Source organism: Chrysemys picta, chromosome 5 (genome assembly GCF_011386835.1).
Source record: "Chrysemys picta bellii isolate R12L10 chromosome 5, ASM1138683v2, whole genome shotgun sequence".
In the NCBI taxonomy this organism is placed as follows: domain Eukaryota; kingdom Metazoa; phylum Chordata; order Testudines; family Emydidae; genus Chrysemys; species Chrysemys picta.
Genome location: NC_088795.1, coordinates 118,473,377 through 118,492,502, shown reverse-complemented (window position 1 = coordinate 118,492,502; position 19,126 = coordinate 118,473,377). Strand labels below are relative to the sequence as shown.

Sequence of the window (19,126 nt, the reverse complement as noted above, 5' to 3'; positions counted from 1 at the left end):
GGGGTTGAGGTGCTTGCATGAATCCAGACCTCATCAATCTGGGACAGTTGGTTGATGCCTAGTCCAAAAAAGAATCTACCTGGGACTCTCCCTAGGGGTATCAAGGGATGTGAGGTACCTCACCACTACCAGCCCTCAGCATGAAGCAGGCTTGTCTGTGCCTGCTGTAGCTCAGCTCCCTGAAACCAACAGCCTCTGGCCACACACAAGCCCTAACGTTCATGTCTCTGCAGGCCTCGGCCTCTCTGTGCAGAGTGATAGACACACACCAACCCCCAACTCCTCAGCGTGCTCCCTGCGGGATCCAGCCCCTGTCACTTGACGCTCTCAGAAGTTGCCAGGTAAGCTGTGACAGTGTACACATAGCTTGACTGGCACAATGCAGGATAAAGTCCTTTATAACATTACAGCCCTGAAATATATCAATAGTGAAACAGTCATAAATTTATGATACAAAATCAAAAGTATAACATGCCTCGAAACTCAATTTTAACAGGCTAAAATCCTTGACTAAGATAGTTTCTCACCTAAAGCAAGCCCCCATGGTCACCAACCCACCTGTCTGGGATCCACTGTTCGTGGATGCAAAAAGCCCTGTCCTTTTTGGTCCCTCAGTGATGGACAAAAAAGGTGTCCTTCTGCCTTCCTCTTCTACCTCAAAGCTCACTGTACTTATCCCCAGAGCTGGGCTGACCCTCTGCGGTTTCTTTCCTGCAGTGCTGGCTCCAAGGTGTCTTCACGTACTCCTGTTTACTGTGTATGCAGGTGGGGCTTCCACTGTATTGACTTAGAATGCATAGTTTACACATGACTGCATGAAACCTGTTTGTCATTCTGCCTGAGACACAGTCATTATACATATTTTCAGTACGTACACACAACTCCTTAAATAGGATCTATACATACATCTCACAATGATTATGAAGGTCAGTATGATATAAGCTTTTTATTAGACTCCTCACACAATCTCTTTTAGATGAATACTGTACTAAGAAAGTAGCATGTGGGGTTTAATGAGTTTGTCGGGCCTAAGAGGAGTTGCTGTTACAGAACAGTGAATCCTTTGCCAGTTGAAATTTGAGGGGTGCTTAGGGTTGCACCTGAGCTGGTTGATGGATGCCTAATCCGAAAAAGAAAGACTCAGTCCTCTACAAACCACTGGGTGTTTTGGAAACCAGACTCAACCTCTCCACCATGGCATAATTTTAACCCCAGTCAGGGAATGAATATATTCCCTGCTGCAAGAACACACAGATGCATGTGGCCTTTAGATTAGCAGCATAGCCTGCACACTGAATCCTAGTTGTTTTCAATCTACATCACTGTCTGCATGCTATCAGAACAGAACCATTTTACCTGTTATATCCTCGTGCCTAGGAGCCTTGTCCCTAACCAAATGCTCAGCGCCATAACCCTGAGCTTCCTGTTCTGCTACTATGGGTCTGTTAGTCACTAAACACGTCTACTGTTGTAAATGCTCAGAATATGTTATCTTGGTTGCTAGGAATGCAAGCTTCAACTCATTGCTATCGTGTTTCATGTTAACAATCAATCCCACATTAGTGTCTAATATTATTGCCCCCCAAGATGAATAATGACTGCATTCTGGGAGGCACATTGTTACTGGAGTTTATAAATCAGGGATTTCAGCTGATACCAATTTCAGATGGATCAACTGAAGTGGATTCTGTCCTGTGGAGAATAGAGTTGGAATCTCTGGTGCCCTGCTTCTGTACCCTTCTACACCCAGTGAACAATAGTGTAGCCCAAAATTCACACCAGGAGTGGAGACTGCTGGTGACTACTTTGGAAGTATATATATCAGCCTTTTAATGGTTTACCTTTCCTGTACCCCCACTATGTTTTAGGGTTTTCCTGTGGGTGTTTAGGAAGTCTAAGAACGAAGCAAAGTTAAGCAATATGCATGATTGGTAATTTGACCAAATCTTTTAATTTGGCTGCCTCCATAGCTATCTTTGTTAAAAGAACACTGTGTTTGTAACACACATTTTCTGTACATGAGGATATTTTACATCAGATTAATCTATGCTATACTGTGTATCAGCAATAAGGTGTCTGATCTGACATCATTTTCTACTTGTAAGATTACCTACATTTATTTTCTGGTAGTTAGAAACGTCTATGCTGGTATATAGTAACAGGGACGATGCTGGACAATCTGTGTGACTAATGACTTTATATTATGACTTAAAAAGGAAATGATATACTCCGTTTAATTTGATAGCACAAGAAGAGGCCACCACATGTAGCAACTGTTTAAAATAAAGCCTTTTCCACTGTCATTCTTACAGTCTACATATCTTTAGACAATACTGATGCCACTTATGTCATATAGTGAAGCAGGATGGTTTAGATTATATCTTTGTTCTTTTGTGTTTTGACAGACGTCACTAATACTGTGCAGGATTTTCTCTTTATTGAAGAAGAAGAAGAAGAGGATGAATCAATAGAAATCACAGTTGAGGGGGAAAATGTCCCATACTTGAATATTCAGTAATTCATCTACTTGCATGGTCCACTCTACATATTTTCATCTTTAAATAGGACACAACTGTCTTGGAAGCCTGTGGACCAGAGAAAGGTATGGCATTGCTAGCATGTTATAGATGTGTACATTTTTTAGATGTAAAACTATAGACAACTTTATTCCAAATATATGATGCAGACTTTTATTTTTGGTGTGTTTGAGAATGAGACACAACCCCACCCTGCATTCAAAAAAACAACAAAAACCATTGCTGTCTTAGTGTTATTCTAATGCTGTTTAGATAGAGCCTTTGATTGTGTGTTCAGTAAGGAAGTTTTAACTGAATCAAACTGAACAGAGTTTCTCCTAGGCATGCTGTCCTACCATTTCTACCTTTTAATTCATTTTCTTTATAAATCAAGCAATTTGCCCCCGAAGAGTGCTTTTTCAGGCTTGTTTTCTTGCATGAAGTTTTAGACCCATCTACTTTGCTAGTTTAACTTAGGCTGTGTCTGCACTACACTGTGAACTAGGGCTGAGAGTCCCCTGCTTGTGATACTTATGCTAGCTCTCATTGAGCTAGCGAGAGAATAAATACAGTAGAACCTCAGAGTTCCGAACACCTCGGGAATGGCGGTTGTTTGTAACTCTGAACAAAATGTGATGGTTGTTCTTTCAAAAGTTTACAGCTGAACATTGACTTAATATAGCTTTGAAACTTTACTATGCAGAAGAAAAATGCTGCTTTTAACCATCTTAATTTAAATGAAACAAGCACAGAAACAGTTTCCTTACCTTGTCCAGGGACGGCTCCAGGCACCAGCGCAGCAAGTGCGTGCTTGGGTCGGCAAGCCACGGGGGGCGGCCTGCCAGTCGCCGTAAGGGCAGCAGTCAGGCGGCCTTAGGCGGCGTGCCTACGGGAGGTCTGCTGGTCCCGCAGTTTTGGCGGCAATTCAGCGGCGGGTACGCTGAAGCCGCGGGACCGGCAGATCACCTGCAGAAATGCCACCGAATCCGTGTGACCGCGGACCGCCCGCAGGTGTGCCGCCGAAGGGTGCCTGACTGCCGTGCTTGGGGCAGCAAAAAACAAAGAGCCACCCCTGACCTTGTCAAATCTTTTTTAAACTTTTCCTATATTTTTTTAGTAGTTTCATGTTTAACACACTACTGTACTGTACAGTATTTGCAGTATTTGCTTTATTTTGTGTGTCTCTGCTACCTGATTGTGTACTTCCAGTTCCAAATGAGGTCTGTGGCTGACCAGTCAGTTCGTAACTCTGAAGTTCTACTATAGAAATGTAGCTGTTTTAACATAGGTACCGGCAGTGGAGGCACAGCTGAGCGTCTGGTTTCCGGCAGATTTGTACTAGGCACAACTCAGCTGTGCCTCTGCTAGCTACGTTGCTATTTATACTCTCACTAGCTTGACGAGAGTTAGCGTGAGTATGTGAACCTGAGCAGGGGAATCGCACCCCTTGCACATAGTATAGGCACAGCCTAAGTGTAGAGCATTGAGGGAAGTGACTCATTGGGCTTCAATAACATACGGTTGAAAATAAGATGGAGAGACAAAGAGTAGAGAGGAAAGTGAAGAATAAAACAAGGGGATAACCAAAACAATCAGAAATAAATATTTTTACAAAATACTCCCCCGGTCATGTAACATCTTGTTCCTATTTTAATTTTTGATTGTGTCTAACTGGCTTACTCGGATCATAAATAAGAGATTTCCCAGTCTTTTCTTCATTCCTGGAGGTTTTTAGTTCTCATTTACTGGCCTCTTGCTAGTTATTTAAATTGATTATATAATTTTTTTTGTAAATTCTAAATGCTTCAGAAACATTACATCTGGTTAAAACACTTTATTGTTATCCAGCCTCTTTCTCTCATGCCTTACTTGCTTACTTGTTTCCAGTGTGAAGGTGGTGTTGCCTATCTTGCCATTAGTGGTGGAAAGATTTTTTCTTTCACTCTGTCTCACACATGCACACACATTTCCTCTTCCATCCCACCCCCCATTTTCTTGTTTTTAAATTTCAATACTGAAAGTGTAGGTTCCAAGGGTACGCAGCCAGGAGATATTCGTATATTCAGGGTTGTACAAACATGAAAAAATTAATCCACATAGCACTCCTGCGTAGGCAGCTAATTTTCCTATAAAGCAAATAACTGACTTACCCAGGGTTACATAATAAGTGGCAATGCTAGATTTGGGACTTCGCAACTCCAAAAGTAAAGCTGTATGGGGCATGATAAAACATAATATTGGTGCATCCGTTATTAATGAACTAAAATAATTTAGCTTTGGCAAATGCAATCATTCTTAAGATCAATTGTTTCTTGTGTATGTTTCCTAGATTATTCTTAAACATACATTTTGAGATCTTAGTGTGGGAATTTATGAAGGAGACAAGTTCTTCAAAGCTCTTCCCTTTATCCTACTGACATCACCGCTGTCTGTCTGGGTTCATCTTTAGCCAGTTGCACTTTCTGTAGGCACTGATCTCTGTTAGGGAGAAGGTGCTGTTTTACATCTGCCATAAGAGATGTAGAGCTGGCTATCAACTGCATGTTACTGACACTGTTTTTAAAGATCTTGCATGGTGGCTGTGCAGGAGGGAAAGGGGAGGTTCTTTGCCTTTGCTCTAGGAACTGCAAAATCTTCAGCTGCAGATTTACTCCATACCTGCTCAGTTCAAGTTGTTTCCTCTGTGACTAAGCAGAGTACTTCCCATGGTGAGGAACTGTCCTGATACTTTGCAGAGGAAATGGATCAGATGACAACCGGAGATGTTTGTCAGTGGTAGTCCAGCAACATCTTGAGGACATAGAGGTTAGGTCATCTCTGCTTTTGTCTAGACTAGTGATGTTCACTGACATTCAGTATATATTGGGAGAATTTAGTTCCACAACCTGTTCTTTGGACCCACCTCCTTTCTGGCTGCTGAAGCTAGTGGGGAAATACTGGATTTTAAAGAGAGCAGATGACAATCTGGTGTTAAAATGTGCATGCCAGCCTGTTTTACACTGACTGTCAACAGTCTCTGGGGGCTGTTTCAAAATCTGGAGTTCATCAAAGCACACTGGTATTCCAGCCATGCCCTTTAGTAAAAGGCTTTTACTTCAGGAACAGGGAGGGATGCTGGCATAGGAGCTGCAATGGCAGCAGAAAAGTTTGAATTTGTTTGGTCTCATTCAGATGCTAAACTTACTTGACAAAGACTTTTCTGGTCCATCAGGTGACCTTTGTGTATTTATGATGCATAGGAATCCAGACCTGGATTTCTACATGTCAGAGAATGGTCATGTATATGGACCATTTGTGTAAATGGTACCTGCTGTAGAGATTTGAGCACTGGATGTTCCCTTCTGTTTACACAGGAACAAGGTAGAAGAAGTCAGTAGAAAATGGGTGGGGCCAACAGCTTAGCTCCATCCGCTCATCTGCTCCTGCTCTCAAATTTACCTCATCTCTTCTACAGTATTGTTATGGGAATAAGGCTGCCTGCATCAGGAGGGCCAGGTAGCAGCCACTTTACATGGTTTACTTCTTTTTAGATCATCAAAGATGCAAGTGGCAAAGCAGAGATAGTAACTGATTCTGGAAGCAATATTAATTTCCACACTGCAAGGTCCCTTCTCCTATGAGGGAGAAGTCTGACTCAAAGGATGGAGTGGCTAATATCAGCAAGGCTTATTAGGCAGTGGTTACATACTCAGGGGGTGAGAGGGAGGGGAGTTTTGGACCTCCTTTCCCCATGGATCTTTTAAGGTTTGCATGCCAAAAGCTCTGCCACCTCCACTGTCACCAAACCCCTTCATTGTGTTGAGAACTTCACAAAGTGAAGCACAGAGTTTCCCCTTCTGGTGGCTTTTTCCTCATGGGAGGATAAATCTGACCCCCTGTAAAAAAAAAAAAAAAGGGCTACAGGAAATAACATCTGTACAATGGGTGACCATTTTAATTGAGAACTTGCTTGAAGAAGAAAATAGTGAAGTAGAAATGTGAAGCAAAGAACGTGCCTTAGGGCCTATTGGGGTACTGTTTGATTGTCTTGTATGACACATAAGTACAGCTAATTGGTAGTTCATTAATATCTTACATTTAAATGCTTCACTAAAGCTAGATAATTATAAACACATGTAACTAGTGAAAAAATGTGCAAGATCGAAGATTATTAAACATTCATTAACATAATTAGCTTAATATGGAATAGAGAGTTGTTTTAGCTAATAAAGTTATTATATAGGAAATGATAAACTAATGTGACCCCAAATCCTTTCTAGTTTGTAATAGGAAGGCATGAGCTGCATTTGCTCGGGGCCGCGCAATGTGATTTAGCTCCTCATGATGAATTGCATAAGGATCAAACTTAGGTCACAGGTAGACATAATGGGATGATTTTTGTAAGCAAAAGCCAATAATAAAAAATGGATGATGCTGACTTGCAGGAAGGCAAAATAATGCTGCATTTCAAAACTAGTTTTCCGATGAAGCAAAAGCTTTCTGATTTTAAATCTCATAGGCAATGCTATTTAAAGATACTCTTTATCCTTGAGTCCATGCTGTTCTTACTCATCTGAAAAGCAAGAGTTGAACATAGATTAGCAAATTGATTTAGACCGATTACCTTGTACAGCTGGCTCTGTGTCTAAGACACATGTTGCAATTAGAGTTGAGAAAACTATTTGCAATGACCAGCGTATTTGACAAATTTGTCTTTTTTTTCCTGTTTGCAAATTATCCATGAACAAGCTTCACCTTTTACAAAATTGCTTGTTTGGTATTATTCTGTGAAAGGTTTGTGCAGAGGTATTTCATCCTGTGAATTTCTTGTGAACTGTTGCTATGGCTGTTGCTTTAAATACTCACCATCAGTAGGTTGCTACTTGTCTTGTCTTAACAGACAGGTTAGTCAGTCACGTGGTCTTTGTTCCTTGAGTCAACGACTCTGAAATCCAAAAGACCTGTTAAAAAGGCTGCATGAAACATATTCATAAATGACTGCTTATATGAATATACACATTTGCATGAGCATTCACAGCACTTTCCCATTATGGAGATATTCTTGCAAACAAAATTTTACAAAATTCAGAGAGAAAGGATAGGTCAGTGCTTAGGGCATTAGCCTAGAACTTCAAAGTCCCAAGTTCAATTGCCACTCCATGACAGACTTTCTGTGTGATGCTGGGCAATTCACTTCCCCCTCTTTCCACCTCCTTTCCCCATCTGTAAAATGGCAATAATAGTACTTCCCTACCTCACTAGGAGCTTGTGAGAATAAATATATTAGGGCTGGTCTACACTGGGGGGTGGGGGTCGATGTAAGATACGCAACTTCAGCTATGGGAATAGCGTAGCTGAAGTAGATGTGTCTTATTTCGAGTTACCTCGGGTCCTCACGGTGCGGGATCGACGGCTGCGGCTCCCCCGTCGACTCCACTACCGCCGCTCGCCCTGGTGGAATTCTGGAGTTGACGGGAGCGCGTTCGGGGATTAATATATCGCATCTAGACGAGACGTGATATATCAATCCCCGATAGATCCATTACTACCCGCCAAATCGGCGGGTAGTCTGGACGTCACCTTAGAATATGAAGCGTTTTAAGATCTACCGATGAAAAGCGCTATATAAGAGCTGGCTATTATTATTGTGTGATTGCTCAAGGAAAGCAAGTGGGCGGAGGGTACAAGTGGTTTCAAAGCAAATTTATGGTTTCAAAGAAAAGTTGCAATGGGGGAGGTCCAGGTTGGATATTAGGAAACACTATTTCACTAGGAGGGTGGTGAAGCACTGGAATGCGTTACCCTAGGGAGGTGATGGAGTCTCCTTCCTTGGAGATTTTTAAGGCCCGGCTTGACAAAGCCCTGGCTGGGATGATTTAGTTGGGAATTGGTCCTGCTTTGAGCAGGGGGTTGGACTAGATGACCTCTTGAGGTCCCTTCCAACCCTGAGAGTCTATGATTCTATGGTTCTAATCAAAAGATGGTTCATGAATTCTTCCTTTCAGTATTTTCCCAAATCTGGCTGTAATCAACTTTAATAGTATAAATACTTCTCCTTTTCTTAATGAAAATGGCCACTGGAAATTATTCACATGTTGATTGTAATAGGAATTCAGCATTAAAAAAATAAGACCTGGAGGTTAATATTATAGCAGGGGCATGCATAAGGGGGGCAAGCAGGGGCATAGACCCCCCAGTAATCGGCAGGGGTACAGAGCTCCTCTGGCCCGCGTGGGGAAAGCGAGCTCCTCTGGCCCTGGGCCTGTGGGGGGGGGGAAAGGGAGGGCACAGAATGTGCCCCTCCAAAAGCCTTAAATGTTTATAACTGTGCATGCCCCTGCATTACACGGTAGATTAAAAAAAAAAATTAAAAAAAATCTGATTTTTTTTAATTTAAATTGAATTTTTTGAGTTTATTTAAATTATATATTTTTTTCTTTTAAAAACCAGTTTTAAAATGAAATCTGAATTTAAGACAGAATATGTTATGGTCTAAACTTATTATCTTTTGAAACATTTAAATAAAAAATAAATATGCTGAATTCATGACCTTTATGACCAAAAACTTTGAGTTAAAGGGGCTGCTTTTCTATATACAGAATTGGGGAGAAACATCTAACTTTTGAGCTTGAACTTTATAAATGTGGCACAATAGGTCATGTATTGTATTAAAAGCACCTTGCTTTGATCCTCCTGGGGACTCAGGGGCTGTGCTGTGGGGTGCAAGAGACTGGCAAAATCATCACAGATGTTGGGACCCGGCCTCTGACTCCAGGAAACACCATCATGTATCTCATTAAGATCAGCTACTGAACTGAAATAATCAGCTTAATTCAGTGACTGCAGTTAATTCCTCTGTTTTAATAACTCATTTAGTTGTAAATGTGAAACATGTTTCAATAAGAGGCGTTTATGTACCCAAAACATTTAAGGTTGTTTTGTTTAATAAAAAAAACCTAAATTTTGGATGCTGTTTTGTGTGTGTAATTAAATTCCAGTTCCCATCCTAATGCAGTTTGACACAAATCATGAGCAAAAAATTAATTATATAATAATATATCATTCTCCATTTTCTAACATACCAAAATGTACAATTAATAAGAATCTGAAAATAGTAAGCTCTAGAATTGCTTAAATAAATGTATATGGTTACAATGTACGCTCCTAGGTAGCAAAAATATTTACCAAATGTAGTGCAAAAACTTTATTTAGTTGTAAATCATACCATTTAAACATGATCTCAACCAATGACAATGTGCCATTTTTAGAAAATAACAAGTAAAAATGGAAAAGTTGATTAAAATTGATTTAAATAAAGACTTTCCACTTGGTGATTTAAATCATGGTTTAAATTGCCTTATTTAAATAAATCCACTCTGTAGCATTATACCTGCTTTCTTGACTATTGTGCGTGTGTTTTGATTATTGACCCTTTTCATAGCTTTCCATGGGACTTAGGAGTTTAAGTGTCTTTTCAAAATGGGACTTAGGCATCTAAGTTGGTTAGGTGCTTTTAAACATTTTATCTTGTATACATCGTCCAAATGAATTTGGCTTTTCATGATGATGCTAGAAAAACTACTCATGTGAGTAATGAAGTTTTAATTTCACTTATCCTGGTGAATTTCACTGAATAATATTGACTTCTTGGAAATTCACCCTGTGGGACATGTGGATTTTTAAAGCTCCAGCAGGTCTATGTGACAAGGATAGAAATGGGAACAGAAATGCATGAGAATTCCAAACTGTTAGTGCATCTGTTCTTGAGTTTGGGGTGGATAGAAAAAGAGAACTTTGCAACACTGCCACAAAACTGTGTGTGTGTTTTACTTTTGTGGAAGGCTGATCTTTTCCCTGGAAAATTCTGTCTCCCAGCATCTGCAGTTTGGAAAGCCAGGTATTTTTCAGCGTGGCTTTCTCCACTGCTACCTGTTGCACAGTTTCACAAATGCGGAAATTTGCCAAAATTACTTTTTCTCCCCTTTTGGTACATCTTAAAAAATCCTAAATAAAATGTTGATTTTTGCATTAAAAACAAAGATGTAATAGTTTATTTTTATAATGTATTTATAAAACTCTGTAATCTGACAAGCTCTCAGCTACTTTGAGCTACTTTCCCTACCTTGTAGAGCCCAGAAACTCTCCAAGTACAGCAAAGTAATAGTGCAGTGTGTTAATATCTGGGGAGCTTTTTCTACCTTCTAAGCACAGGGCTTTGCTAGAAAGGCAGTAGGGTTGGGTGGCTGTACAAGTGCTGGCACAGTTTCAGCATACACTTCACAGTTAGATAAGTGTAGCCGTAGAAGTGTTCTTGGTGAGATAAGTTAAGCAATGTTATGCTGAGTGACTTACAAGAATTCATCTCCGTGTTGGATGTTGATGTGTATTGTGAACAAACAAACACAACAACAAAAAGGAAGATTTACATAACCAGCAGCTTCTGTGGCCATAAAATGTTCTACTTCATATCACTGACTGAGACTTATGGTCCCGTATTAAAGATAGTGGATCTTCAGAGTACTATCAAGCTACTTGTATATTCATACAGAAGAGAAAGTATGAACCACTTGTATTGCTTTCTGTGCCATAAACAGTCAAGGAAGGGGAGACAGGAAGTCAAGAGGCTCAGTTTTTTTTTCCTCTCAGGCTCAATGTCCACACTAGTAAAACTACTAATAGTAACTATTATATGAATGTGTCTTTAATCTTTCTGGCATATTCTAGATGGTAAACGTGATTTCCAAAAGATGTAAATTCAAGGCTTGAAAATTTTAATAATTATTGAATATTATTTGTCCTACATGTAAGTTATTGAGAGTAGGGATGGTGTGAGCTGAGGTACATGTGTAGTTTTATAAGGATAGGATGAAGTGGGACGTGACTATTTAAATGAAAAGTTTGAAGAAATGTTTATATTTATATATGATTATTCTTAAATAAAATTAGAATGCACCAGGTTTAAAATTGCAGAGAAACATTTACATAAGTGCCATGAGTTTTTGGTTTTCAGAACAGTTTAAAAAAAAAACACTACTAGGGCTGTCCAGCAAAACAACAACAACAACAACAACAAAAACAGCCAACCAAACAAACAAAAAACAAAACACAATCTACATCCACTACTGGGAGATCATCATATAAGCATGTTTAATAAAAAAAAAAAAAGTCAACCTTGTATTACAAGTGAAGTCTTGATCTAAAAGCATTTTAAAAATATAATTTTCTTTTCACTATTTTGTATATATTTTTTTTGTATAACAATCAGCTTGGACAATGAAAATAATCTAGTTTCATTTTCAGGTTCTTGTCCTTTAGCACAATAGTGAAGTTTTGCAATCAGACACTTCAGGGTGCCATATCTTATTGGCATAAGGATACAGCTTTCTAGTAGATCTCTTGTTTAATTCACAAAAATGTTTCTATTGGTCGTGTGAAAGCTTTTTATAGAACCTATATTTTATGTTAAATTTGGCTTCATTCCTTTTTAAAAATCAAAAACATCCCACCCATTTTATTTGAGGTCAAGACGTTCAATCTTTTTTATTTAATTTATCAAAGTAAGTGTGTGTGTGTGTGTGTGTGTGTGTGTGTGTGTTAAAACTGAAGTTTAATAAAAACAAGAGCAAATCTGTATATAGTTTCAATAATACTTTAAATCAGTATTTCTCAATGACTGGTATGTGGAACAGCACCGGTCCCCGAGATCACCCTGACACAGTTTAGGAAGGCAGCAAACTAGTCCCTGGTATCAAAAAGGTTGAGAAACACTGTGCTAAGTCATAACTCGAAGCTACACAGTGTATGTCTATAATGCAGTCAGAGGTGTGAGCGCAGCCCGTGTAGACGTACCCAAGCTAACTTTGATGTAGCTGGCCCAAATAATAATGATAGTGAAACCACGGCACCACGGGCTGTACAGTCCCGCTCAGGATCCCTGAATATAAACTTGAGCACCCATGCTGCCGTGATTTCACCTCTATTGTTGTTTGAACTAGCTAGATCAAAGCTAGCGTGGGTATGTCTACACATGCGGCAGTAACACCTCTGACTGCTTTGTAGATGTACCCACAGACTCTGAATAACATGTTTAATAACATCTCATTTCTTAACATTCTCCTCTCTGAAGACATAGTAGCAACTCTGCTGTATGTCTTTTGGCTCACTTCTGGAATGGAAGGAAAACCATGCACGTAGGCCCCCAAAGATATGCATGAATATGTCAGAGGGACATACATAGATGCTAAATTGAATGTAACAAAGTGCTACCCGCCAATATTAGCAATGAAATAAAAAGCATAATTGGAGAAAGACCAGCTTGTTTCGATCACATTCAGTTTGGGGTGTTGATGTCATTAAATAGTAAAATTGTTGAAACCTTTTCCTGTGTTTGAATCGTGCTTCAGAGATTTTCCTGTGATATGTTGTTGATTTTCTTGTGTGTTCTGCAAGTGTTTAGACTTTTGTTGATCAATTGGTGACACAGTGAAGGGCATTTCTCTGCTGTAGGAAACAGATTCTAGGCTTTGTACCAACAATGGTGATGTAGTCACCACGTGAGGAGGGATGTGGTGGTTTGTCATGACAATTCAGACAAAGAGGAATTTAAGTTAGTTGCTGTGTGTGTATTAAATGGAACAATAACTAGCAGAGCCAGCCACGGGTACTATCAGACTCTATGATCCTGGGCCCTACCTTTTCATCTGGGGTACCTAGAAAAGTCTGGGTCATTTCAGTTTTCATTTGAAAATAAAAACAAAGCAAGACAAAACAAACCACAACTCTAATGCTTGTGAAAATATCCTTGAAAATGTGGTCACTGATCTTTTCCCCGTCCTCTTCCCAAATATCAATCATAATTTAAACTTCCCTCTGAGCCACCACTTCCCTCTTGCCTTAGTTGTCTGTGTAAACAATTGCTACAAGTCCTGTGAGTTTTTGCAGGGAAGGTCCTCAAATCAATTTGCAGGTGTAGATGGGAGCTAACGTTTAAACCTACAATCCCAAAAGCCATATTGTTAGGGGTACCATGGGGCTGTCAGACTTGATTACAGTTCAGTGTAGTGGAGCTTAAATTTAAATGATTTTGGAACATATAACTCTTCTCAAACTGACAGTTATGTAACGAATTGGAAAACTCAGCAAATGTTTGAGGTAAGGAGATTACTAAAATGTGCTTCTGTTAAATTTTAAGCACATTCAGGGTCTGATCCAAGAAGGTGTAATTGATTTTGCTAAGAATTAAGAGTGCACAGCACCTCCCAGGATCGAGCCCATACTTCCTGAAGGTTTTTATGCTCCCAACCTGCTATTGTCAGATGAACTACTAAATAAATCCGATCAAAAGAGTAGTTGGCTAATGGTCTCTTTGTTTTCCTTCCTCTACAGCTTGTTGTTTTTTCTGAGTGTTGAAACCTCACAGCATCTTTGAGATTGTCAGTGCTTGCAATGTCTGCACTGTTCTGAATTTGAACAGAGCACTGCAGACGTTATCTGCTTTTCTGTGACACTTATCACCATAGTACCAGAATGCCTCAAAAAGGAGATGTTTTAAAATTATAGTATATACAAAATAGCAGCCAATATTGAGTAATATACCCATATCTCAGGGATAACATTGATGCAAAGATAGCAATATTGCTATCTTTGACACCAGATGGTGCTATTGCAGATGCTCTCGCAATTTGTTTTTCTGATTATATAACGGGTTCGCTCTTGAAGAAATGCTCATTGTCAGCTGTGAAGTTTGCTTTTTCTGCCTGAATCTTTGTGAATCTCTCTGAATTATTTTTTAAATGTAGCGCCTATAAAGGTAAACAACAAGTTATATCTGAAACAAGCGCCAGATCATAGAAAGCAGAAGGTTCCTTGCAGACTCATCATGAGTCAATTAATTAATTAATTATAATTTATTCTTTGCATATCGTAGCACCCATAACATGCTCTGTGCTTTCTAGAAATGAATAATTCCTGCCACAAGAAACTCAGTCTAAGAACAGACTGTCAAGTACACAGAGGTTAGGGGAAGGAGAACAATAGGGAATATTTATACAAGTTAGCTAGATTAATGGTAGGATGGCAGAAGGGGTTCTTGAGTGATATAAATGTGGAAAGGATAGGGGTGGCATGTTTTGGCTGTGGTCAGAAGCTTGTGCCATACATAGGAGATTGCATAGAAAGAGGTGATTGATTGTGATCCAGTGGACAGAGCACTGGCCTACTGGGTGACCTTGGGCAAGTCACTTGGCAGCTCTGTGCCTCAATTTCCCCATCTGTAAAATGGGGATAACAATGCTTACCTCTGTTATAAAGCACTTTGAGATTTACTGATGAAAAGTGCTAGATGAGAGTTAGGTAGTATTATTAATATAAGCTGACAAATGTACAGATAAGGCTTAGAATGTTGGAATGGAAAGACGATAAGTAGGGAAGGAACAAAGTTTATGCAGAGCTTTGAGTGTTAGAAGAAGCTTAAATTTGATGCAGTAGATAATGGGGAGCCAGCGCAGGGATTTGGGAACAACGGCACTGTGAAGACTCAGAGCGGGCTGCGCAGCGGGGACAGAAGGACAGTGAAGAAATTTGGCAGCATGTGACCCTCCAGAAGAAGAAAGAGGAGCGTCCATGTATCAGCAATGCAGATACAGGTGAGTAACCGTTTTCATGTTCTCTCCACTGGAATGGGTTACCTAGGGAGGTGGTGGAATCTCCTTCCTTAGAGGTTTTTAAGGTCAGGCTTGACAAAGCCCCGGCTGGGATGATTTAGTTGGGAATTGGTCCTGCTTTGAGCAGGGGGTTGGACTAAATGACCTCCTGAGGTCCCTTCCAACCCTGATATTCTATGATTCTATGATTCCACAGGTACTAATGCGGAGAGTGGACTAGATGATACATCTGAGGGAAGGGAGCAGAAGGAGACTCCACCGATTGGAAGGCATGAGATGCACTGTCCTAGGGATGGGGGTTCCACGACCACTGCTCCCAAGAGAAGGAGGTGGGTGGTGGTGGTCGGGGACTCCCTCCTCAGGGGGACTGAGTCCTCTATCTGCCGTCCCTACTGGAAAACCAAGAAGTGTGCTGCTTGTCAGGAGCTAGGATTCACAATGTGACGGAGAGACTGCCGAGACTCATCAAGCCCTTGGATCGCTACCCCTTCCTGCTTCTCTGCATGGGCACCAATGATACTGCCAATAATGACCTTGAGCGGATCACTGCAGGCTACATGGCTCTGGGAAGAAGGATAAAGGAGTTTGAGGCGCAAGTGGTGTTCTCGTCCATACTCCCCGTGGAAGGAAAAGGCCTGGGTAGAGACCGTCGAATCGTGAAGTCAATGAATAGCTACGCAGGTAGTGTCGGAGAGAAGGCTTTGGATTCTTTGACCATGGGATGGTGTTCCAAGAAGGAGTGCTAGGTGGAGACGGGCTCCACGTAACAAAGAGAGGGAAGAGCATCTTCGTAAGCAGGCTGGCTAACCTAGTGAGGAGGACTTTAAACTAGGTTCACCGGGGGAAGGAGACCAAAGCCCTGAGGTAGGTGGGGAAGTGGGATGCCAGGAGGAAGCACGAGCAGGAGAGTGCAAGAGGGGAGGACTCCTGCCTTATACTGAGAAAGCAGGACGATCAGCGAGTTATCTTAAGTGCCTATACACAAATGCAAGAAGCCTGGGAAACAAGCAGGGAGAACTGGAAGTCCTGACACAGTCAAGGAATTATGATGTGATTGGAATACCAGAGACCTGGTGGGATAAATCACTTGACTGGAGTTCTGTCATGGATGGATATAAACTGTTCAGGAAGGACAGGCAGGGCAGAAAAGATGGAAGAGTTGCATTGTATGGAAGAGAGCAATATGACTGCTCAGAGCTCCAGTATGAAACTGCAGAAAAATCCGAGAGTCTCTGGATTAAGTTTAGAAGTGTGAGCAACGAGAGTGGTGTCGTGGTGGGAGTCTGCTATAGACCACCAGACCAGAGGGATGAGGTGGACAAGGCTTTCTTCCGGCAACTAACAGAAGTTACTAGATCACAGGCCCAGGTTCTCATGGAGGACTTCAATCACCCCCGATATCTGCTGGGAGAGCAATACAGCGGTGCACAGACAATCCACGAAGTTTTTGGAAAGCGTAGGGGACAATTTCCTGGTGCAAGTGCTGGAGGAACCAACTAGGGGCAGAGCTCTTCTTGACCTGCTGCTCACAAATAGGGAAGAATTAGTAGGGGAAGCAAAAGTGAATGGGAACCTGGGAGGCAGTGACCATGAGATGGTCAAGTTCAGGATCCTGACACAAGGAAGAAAGGAGAGCAGCAAAATATGGACCCTGGACTTCAGAAAAGCAGACTTTGATTCCCTCAGGGAACTGATGGGCAGGATCCTCTGGGAAAATAACATGAAGGGGAAAGGAGTCCAGGAGAGCTGGCTGTATTTTAAAGAATCCTTATTGAGGTTGCAGGAACAAACAAGCCCGATATGTAGAAAGAATAGTAAATATGGCAGGCGACCAGCATGGCTTAACAGTGAAATCCTTGCTGATCTTAAACACAAAAAAGACGCTTACAAGAAGTGGAAGATTGGACAAATGACCAGGAAGGAGTATAAAAATATTGCTCAGTCATGAAGGAGTGAAATCAAGAAGGCCAAATCACACTTGGAGTTTCAGCTAGCAAGCGATGTTAAGAGTAACCAGAAGGGTTTCTTCAGGTATGTTATCAACAAGAAGAAAGTCAAGGAAAGTTTGGGCCCCTTACTGAATGAGGGAGGCAACCTAGTGACCGAGGATGTGGAAAAACCTAATGTACTCAATGCTTTTTTTGCCTCTGCCTTCACGAACAAGGTCAGCTCCCAGACTACTGCACTGGGCAGCACAGCATGGGGAGGAGGTGACCAGCCCTCTGTGGAGAAAGAAGTGGTTCGGGACTATTTAGAAAAGCTGGATGAGCACAAGTCCATGGGGCCGGATGCTCTGCATCCGAGGGTGCTAAAGGAGTTAGTGAATGATTGCAGAGTCATTGGCCATTATCTTTGAAAACTCATGGCGATCGGGGGGAGGTCCCGGATGACTGGAAAAAGGCTAATGTGTAGTGCCAATGTTTAAAAAAGGGAAGGAGGAGGATCCGGGGAACTACAGGCCAATTAGCCTCACCTTTGTCCCTGGAAAAATCATGGAGCAGGTCCTCAAGGAATCAATTCTGAAGCACTTAGAGAAGAGGAAAGTGATCAGGAACAGTCAGCATGGATTCACCAAGGGCAAGTCGTGCCTGAGTAAACCTAATTGCCTTCTATGATGAGATAACTTGCTCTGTGGATGAAGGGAAAGCAGTGGACGTGTTATTCCTTGACTTTAGCAAAGCTTTTGATACTATCTCCCACAGTATTCTTGATGGCAAGTTAAAGTAGTATGGGCTGGATGAATGGATTATAAGGTGGATAGAAAGCTGGCTAGATCGTCAGGCTCAATGGGTGGCTAGATCAATGGCTCCAGGTCTAGTTGGCAGCTGGTATCAAGCGGAGGGTCCCAAGGGTCGGTCCCGGGACTGGTTTTGTTCAATATCTTCATTAATGATCTGGAGGATGGTGTGGACTGCACCCTCAGCAAGTGTGCAGATTACACTAAACTGGGAGGGGTGGTAGATATGCTGGAGGGCAGGGATAGGATACAGAGGGACCTAGACAAATTAGAGGATTGGGCCAAAAGAAATCTGATGAGGTTCAGCAAGGACAAGTGCAGAGTTTTGGAGAGAAGATAGGGAGTTCTGTTTTGCCCATATTAATACTAAACTGACAACAATACATTGAAGAGGTTTCAGAAAAACAGACTGGGGCTATGCCTACACAAGGATAAAAAACCTGCAGCTGGTCCAGGTCTGCTGACTCAGTCTTGCAGGGCTCAGGCTCTGAGGCTGAAAAATTGCTGTGTAGACGTCTAGGCTCGGTGTGAAGCCTGAGCTGTGGGACCCTGTGAAGACGCATGTGAACGTGCGCACACACATGTCAGAGAAGGCAAGGTCAAAGAAATGCACCTTGCAATTAGAGCAGAAGGTGATCAGGCATGTGATGGTCCTTAGTTCCTGTGAGTGGTCATTCCAGAGTCTTGTGCTGGCCCTCGAGAATGCTCTATCTCCTTTCATGCTTTTTGTACTAAGCGAGTTAACATTTAAAGTATCATGATTGGCATTTGAATTAGTACCTTTTGAAACAAACAAATGGGGTAGTTCATATAATACTAAGTCCTGTCATGATTGCAGGGACTACTGAACTAGATGACTTCTCGAGGTCGCTTCCAGTCCTACGATTCTATGATTCTGTGCCTTGGAGCTATTGGTTTTCAAGTTCTCTGCAAATACAGGCAAACATCACTGCATTAGTTACATTCAGGTCATGTTTTCAAGGTTTTCTTTGCGACCATATTGCTAGAGACTATCATATTTTTAATGACCGCTGAGACTCTGTGGAAGAGTTGAGAGTGCTGCCCATTCACTCCTGATGATATTCCTTTGGCTATGCCCCAGGCTTTTGGGAAATATTGAACTAAGAGGTCTCTTCTACCAGTAACTTCGATGTTATGTTTGTTTTGCTTTAGTTTTGTCACAGTGTACTGTAGAAGCTTCCCTCACACTGTTCTCTACTGTACTGCAAATC

The 19,126-nt window shown here is 41.3% G+C and overlaps 1 protein-coding gene across 20 annotated transcripts in view; it reads left to right on the top strand.

Moving 5' to 3' along the window:
- JAKMIP1 (janus kinase and microtubule interacting protein 1) overlaps nucleotides 1-19,126 on the top strand; it is a 254,195-nt gene that overhangs the window by 81,264 nt on the left and 153,805 nt on the right. For 14 of the 20 annotated variants that reach the window (XM_065598214.1, XM_065598216.1, XM_065598213.1 and 11 more), the window contains one exon: nucleotides 2,406-2,602. The exons of 3 other annotated variants lie outside the window; for them this stretch is intronic. The gene's annotated coding sequence lies outside the window, so the exon portion shown is untranslated. Of the gene's footprint in view, nucleotides 1-233; nucleotides 342-2,405; nucleotides 2,603-13,880; nucleotides 15,140-19,126 lie in introns of all 20 variants that reach the window. 3 more of the 20 variants (XM_065598208.1, XM_065598206.1, XM_065598207.1) reach the window with 2 other exon arrangements.